Raw genomic sequence first — 7,500 nt, forward strand, 5'->3', positions numbered from 1 at the left:
ACACAGCTGAATGAATAGACACGGGTTGCAAAGGGGCGGAAAATATCCAGTAAATTTTCAGAAACTTTCCGGAAATTTACCGTGGTAAGTTAAGCTCGGGAATTTGGGAAATGTTTTTATTTTATTTTATAAATGTATTTTAGGATTTCATCCAATTTGGTAGCTAATGGACCCTGACCTAGTGTCCAGTTACCCTCTACTAACAGTTGAGGATTTGCACACAGCCCAGCCGGTCAGTACGAAGGCCAGAGACGACTCCTTGACTCTCTCAGCACGCAACCGTAATTCCCCCAGACAGGGTTGCTGTTGTGTGACGAACCCTCAACACCCCGAGATTAAACTAACCACCCTCGGGGAGCGGCGGCCCAATAGGCCACGCCCTCTGGGATCCGGCCTTACTTGGATCTGGCGAGACCACCGGTCCCCGGTGGGCTGCTGCATCGGACCACGAGCGCTACATCACCACGGACCCCTATAACGGAGAGCTTAAATGTAGCCTAGTTGGGAAAAAAAACATAAAATGCAATTCCAGATCTTGGAGCATGATCTTGGTTAAAACAATCTGATTTAAAACAAATTCAGTTGAATTTCAACTCTGCACTGTGCATTCATCCATCACATGCACAGCTAATTCCTAGCATCCAGAATAGTTCTACTCACAGATTGTCAAAAATGTCATTTTAAAAAATTGTATTAGAAATGTTTGCCTGCATGTCAAAATGTAATTTATATTTATGTCTGTATATGACATAATGCAGATGGTATAAATAACCCCAAAATGTCCAGTTAATTCCCATTAATTTCTGTTAATTCCCATGGAAAGTTTCCAACTTGTAATATTCCTGGAACACACACAAACACACACACACATACACAGGCAGACAGAAAGACACACACACACACATACACAGAGACACATACAGACACACATACACACAGAGACAGACACACGCACGCACACACATACACTGTACACCGACACACACACACACACATACACAGACACACACACACCTACACAGAGAGACGCACACAGACATGCATGCACGCATGCACACACACGCACACACAAACACACAGATACAGACACACACGCACGCGCACGCACACACACCCACACACACACACACACACACACACACAAACACACAGATACAGACACACACGCACGCGCACGCACACACACACACACACACACACAAACACACAGATACAGACACACACGCACGCGCACGCACGCACACACACACACACACACACACACACACACACACACACGCATGCACCCTCTTTTCCTCTCACACTGTGGATGTAAAACAACCTGTCTGCGCTCTCTAAAAATAAGCCTGCTGGAAATCCATCTATTATTCATAAGAAGTTAGGATTACGTTCAAGAAAACATAATGGCTAGCTGTGTTACAGCACTGGAGAGACATATGGAGACTAGGACTAGAATGGGGAACTTTGGGTCTGTATCTGTGTGTGTGTGTGTGTGTGTGTGTGTGTGTGTGTGTGCGTGTGTGTGTGTGTATGCGTATGTGTGTGTGTCTGTGTGCGTATGTGTGTGCGTGTGTGTGCGTATGTGTGTGTGCGTGTGTGTGTACGCGTATGTGTGTGTGTGTGTGTGTGCGCGTATGTGTGTGTGCGTATGTGTGTGTGCGTGCACGTGTGTGTGTGTGTGTGCGTGCGCGTATGTGTGTGTGCGTATGGGGTGTGATTAGTGCCAGCACACCATACTGAAACGCTTGACTTGCGCCTACTTAAGAAGACGCGATGACATGAAACGTCTAAACGCACGTGTATAATTTCCATTGACAAACAATGGAGAGACAGACGTCTCATAGCTGTAACGTACCTGTAACGCAGACGCTGGGCACATGTTGTTTACACGTATTGCGCATCTTGTGCGTGACGGGAACACTACAGGTTAGATGCGCCTCACATATGCGACACCAACACTACACATGACAGTTTGGTAAAATCATAGATACGTATAGTACGTACGTACGTTCGCTTGTAATGTGTGCAAAAATTGCATAGCGACGTATTAAACGTGCCAGTGCCTTGCTAGCGCAGCAGACGTGTTAGCGGCCGCACGTGTAAGGTCAGTTGCCTTTAAATCATAGCTGGTTCTAATCTCGTCCTTGCCAATTGGTAATGCATTCTCAATAAATGGAATTCGCATTTAAATCAAATTGTTTTTAATAAAGCCTTATATCTGAATGACTCTTTCTTCGCAATTTAAAACAAATGTTCATATACACGTGTTTCTTGTCAATAGAGGGCGCTGCAGCACCGTCAGCACCAGTTTGTGCGCGCTCTTATTTGAAAATGTAGCGATAGTGGAGATAAAACGACACATATCTAGGAAAAGTTATGCAAGGAGGGTCCTGGAATTTGATTGAGTGCAAATAAATATTCTTAATTTTTATTCAATATGGACAAATGAGCCCCGCTTGCAGCTTCTAGTGCCCGCTGACTTAACACGAGCGTGCAAACGTTACATGCATGTGCGCAAAAATGACACGGCAGTTTTTACACGTGACCCTTTGAGAATGCGAGCGACTCGTAACGCGTGCGAATATGCACGCCTATTAATCAGCTCGCCAAAGTACCTTTATACACGCAATGCAGGCGACGAAAGCACTGAGTGTTTGTTACGCTGACACGAATCACACCCCATAGTGTGCGTGTGTGTGGGTATATGTGTGTGTGTGTGTGTGTGTGCGCGTGTATTCATATTGACCGTGGTTTGCATGTCTGCGCGCTTTGCGTGTTTATCTCTAAAAATCTCCTGACATACATGTTGGCCCAGATCCACACAGAATGGATTGCTCCTGCTAATAGCTCCATATTTTGCACATCAATTGCAACGGCAATCTGCTCCAGTTTAGCACGATATCCAAAAAAGATTTCGCTCTAATGATGGCCGGGCAAACACGCCCACAAATTTGCCAACTGTGTGCAATTTGCGCCCATGATTGCAATTAGCCATGTATGCGTTATTGCGCACGCCTGGCATGACGGTGCCTTCGTCTGGCTACAATAACTCCATGATCCCTGGAGAGCCCGGGCATGTCAGCCCCTTATATGATTTGCACTCACCACCAGCTGAATGCAATTTGTTCTTGTATATACAAGATCTTGGATATAGTCGGATCTTTCCCCAGTGTTTCAAGCTTTTCTCCATATTTCAGGACACAGATTGGATCATAATGAAACTTTTTTGCAGAAAATATCAGTTCAGTTTGTGTCTGTGCATCACAGCTGTCTGAACTTCCTCTATATATATTTCGCCCTTAATATCATCCAATATCAATTCAATATCATTAAAACTTCACAAGTTCTGAGGAGAGACAGAAGGAGAGAGTGCGCGGTGACTGCTGTAGTTAATACCAGCTTTTCAAAAGCGGTATTTGCACCTCTCTAACTCCGTGTGGCAGTTAGCTCATGGTGTTTGTGGATCAGACGCCAGGCTTGTTTGGGACAATTTTGCATGGAAGTAGCTAATTTACATACATTCAAATGAGCCTGGCGCAGGCATGGAGCTATTTGCTCATCTGTGCACTTTTCACAATTTGCATGTGCTTTGTGGATTGAATGCTATTATTTGTCTCATTTGCACGGGTTTTGCCGCTGAAAAAGCTGCACAATCATTTTATTCGATTTGGCCCATGTTTTTTTGAGTTGAATCTGTTGTTGTTCTGTCAATGCTGTGGGGTTGTAAAATACAACATCAAAATGCAAATCCCCTCCCCTCTCTCTTCCTGATGGACGTATATATTACCTCAATCCTCATCTCTCTCTCTCTCTCTCTCTCTCTCTCTCTCTCTCTCTCTCTTTGTAATCAGAATGCAGCCCTCTTTATGTGGAGGCCAACGGATGTGGTATGAGTGGAGAGATCAAAAGATCCCCCCTCACAGGTGCTGATGCAAATTGCTGCCTGTCTGAATATCCAGTTTCAGCTCGGTCTCTCTCTCTCTCTCTCTCTCTCCCTTCATCTCTCTCTCTCTGGCTCCCTGCTCAGACACACACACACAGGGACACACACACAGGGACACACAGGGACACACAGGGACACACAGGGACACACACACACACACACACAGTGTGGACCCCATGTCCACTGCTCGCAGTGGCATTCATTAGCAGAACGTTCCCTGTATAACTTCATCCGTTGATTGACATGTGACGATGGTAGAACACGCCTCCAAACACGTCACATGACTAGAAGCCCAACTTGTGTTGAAAATGCACTTATGCCAGTATTGTACAGTATTTGTTCTGTTGCATACTGTACTGTATGTCTAAGCTGCTATACTCCTTTAAGGCTGGTATATGCTATTTCCTACTGTCTTACTGCCTCCTACTGTACCTCAGGATGAGAGGAACAGAATACAAACTGACGCTGGGTGACGTTAGGTTGGTGTGGTTTCTAATCCAATCAAATCAAATCAAACTTTATTTGTATGGCGCATTTCATACACAGAGGCAACACAATGCGTTTTACAGAGAGCAATGGGAGGGTGGACATAGGTCCCACCCTTACATATTCCAGAGGGAAGCAAAAAAACAGTTTCACCCAGGGGCCAGATAAGTGAGCTGTAAAAATTCTTCCCTGACCTCTCTCAACGAGACGATGGAGCAAGTTCCTGGAAGCTTCTAGAGCAGGCAGACCCATACTAAAACAAACCACCTGCACAGAACACATCCAACACAACGGAGGAGCAGGTCGATAACCGCCCCCCCCGACACACAGAAGGCTACTGCAGCACGCCACCACCGCACGCCACCGCCGGAGTCAGTCAAAGTCAAGCCCTAAACCTGGACGGCGTGCCAGGTCTTATCCATGTAAACATTTTCCACTCCGCTTCATTTCCTGTGTGTGACGCGGCCTACCTGGATTAACGACTCACGACCGCCCGGAAGTCTGTTCCGGTCACAGATGGCGCGGCGGAACTCAGGTGCGCCCCCCGCCCGCGCAACCGGGGAACGGCACGCTGGGGTGGGCGGGGCACAGAGACAGAGGGGTTCTACACCAACAATGCTTTTTTTTTCGTTTTAATTGTGTCCTTTCAAGGGATTGTCACTCGCATGGAGCTTTCTCCTACTGGTTCTCAGTAAAAGCCATTGAGGTTCCCATAGAGTGTGTGTGTGTGTGTGTGTGTGTGTGTGTGTGTGTGTGTGTGTGTGTGTGTGTGTGTGTGTGTGTGTGTGTGTGTGTGAATACTCATAGGTCATGATCTTCTAAGATCCCAAATAAAGAGTGCAAAATTGCATTGGCAGTCCTTCAGATTGCACGTTTAGTTGGAACGTATTTTGCAGGTGATCTATCAAGGATAATTGTGTGAATGACAACAGGTGCAAAAGTGTGAAGACAGCCCTATTTAAATGAGCGGTTTTGCGTGTTTTAACCCACAATTGCACAATGGAAGAGGAGTGAAAACGCAAAAGCAGTAGGCTATTTCGTTTTGCAACACACCAAAGGTGCGCTCAATGATGTTCCTGGTGTGGATATGGGCCGCATCGTATCTGCGCTCCCCGGGGTATTTGGGTAGAGAACTGGAGTCCTGAGGAAGGGCTGTAGGGGAAACGCTATCACCTAAAAAGGAACATGAGACATGAATTGAGATGATGCTTTGGTTCCGTTTAAGGATGGGTAAGGTGATGATGCTTTGGTTCCGTTTAAGTGATGGGTAAGGTGATGATGCTTTGGTTCCGTTTAAGGATGGGTAAGTTAACCAATTAAATGTTAATAAACCTAAAACTAAACACTTATCAGAGAACATGGGCCTATGATGAGACTGGATCCCCCTCCCTCGGCTCACACACACCCATCTATGATGAGACTGGATTCCCCCTCCCTCCCTCGGCTCACACACCCATTCATTTATCCCTTCCACACCTGGGGAAAAAAGCATATAGGCCTATTTGACAACCTATGAAAGTTAAACAGGCCTACCGTTGCCTTTTGCAAAATGAAATAATAGTTAAGCCTACAGCAGCGCAAACAAAAATAATACAAATATTACGTTATAGAACCACATGACACACCTGAAATAACCCAGATCTCTGGTGTGGGAAAATAATTACCTTAAAATGAATAAATACAAAAATAGCCCATAGTAGACTTTGTAACTTTATCCACTCAAATATTTTCCAAATAATAATATATAATAATAATCCTATAAGCCAGCTATCTCCAAAGTCGCCATCTCGCAACTTGGAGAAGAGAGCACATCACAATGAAGGAATTAGTACCTGTCCTTCGTTCAAAGGCACTAAATAACACACGCAAATACAATCACTGAAACTGCTTTCAGGGTTGATAAGTCACGGAGCGTGTGCTACAATTACGTATTTGCATTTTCTCTTCCCATATTTTGCACGCTAGGGTAGGCACGCCCCGTATTACATATCATTTCGGCCAAAAGTACTAATTGGATAGAGCGTGCAAATTTGCGCACTTGAAGGATGCAATCCTCCATGCACACCATTCATAGATCACCTGGCACATTTATTTGCGGGTATTAAGGCCTGTGCACACGTTTTTATTTGTGCAAACCATTAGTAGATCAGGCCCTAGAGTCTTACACCTATGTGTGTGTGCTAGTGTGCTAGATAGTGTAGTAAGCACAGTTCCAGTTTCAAGATGCTGGAAATTTCATTACATTCTATTTCCATGATCAATAATTAAAACAATGAAGATCAACATGACGCTCAGGCAGGGTAGTTGATGCCAGCTTAAACACACATGCACACATACTGTATGCACACACACACACACACACACACACACACACACACACACACACACACACACACACACACACACACACACACACACCATAGAGCCAAGTAAACACAGTCCTGACTAATCAATGGGAGGTCACAAGCCGGGAGAAACATGGTTCGTTTAGACTTTCCTGTCAAACTCACAGCAAACCTGACAAGTCAAGGACTGGTCTTTTGAAATGGGATTTTGCAAACCATCAACTCTTTCTCTCCTCGCCATGGTCCAATGATGATCTCTCCCAGCAGACTCACAGTGAAACATTTACTTGTTCTTGGAATATGAACATTCTTTGTTTTGTTTCCTCAATTAAGTGCAGTTACTTTCTCCCAACTATGTGATGCAACCACCATGACAACGAGCCCTAGGAATAAAGTATGGGCATTGATGCATTGTATTTGTAACCAAGTGTTACTGTGTGTAAATAATTGGCTCCATGCTGCTAATTCAACCTAGCAATGTTTGGTATCAATTTGAAGCTAAAATCATGACCCGCATCAAACCGAGCGACCATAAGTCAACGCCTCGTCCCTTCTTTGAGCCAAACAACGCCCCTGGACACATCGCTTCCCAACATACTACCTGTATGATTGCCATCCAGCATTCTCTTTTGATGTGGTGTGATGCCAAGTGCTATTTAAGATTAGAGGATTTAGGATAGGCTGTGATCTATGAGTGATCTATGAGTCCATCTCATTTCTGCTGTG

The 7,500-nt window shown here is 45.0% G+C and overlaps 1 protein-coding gene across 1 annotated transcript in view; it reads right to left on the reverse strand.

The window, feature by feature from the left end:
• LOC311315861 (voltage-gated inwardly rectifying potassium channel KCNH7-like) overlaps positions 1-7,500 on the reverse strand; it is a gene marked incomplete at both ends in the record, with an annotated part of 91,564 nt that overhangs the window by 60,542 nt on the left and 23,522 nt on the right. The gene's annotated exons all lie outside the window — the stretch shown is intronic.

Source organism: Borostomias antarcticus (genome assembly GCF_949987555.1).
Source record: "Borostomias antarcticus genome assembly, chromosome: 12".
Taxonomy (NCBI): domain Eukaryota; kingdom Metazoa; phylum Chordata; class Actinopteri; order Stomiiformes; family Stomiidae; genus Borostomias; species Borostomias antarcticus.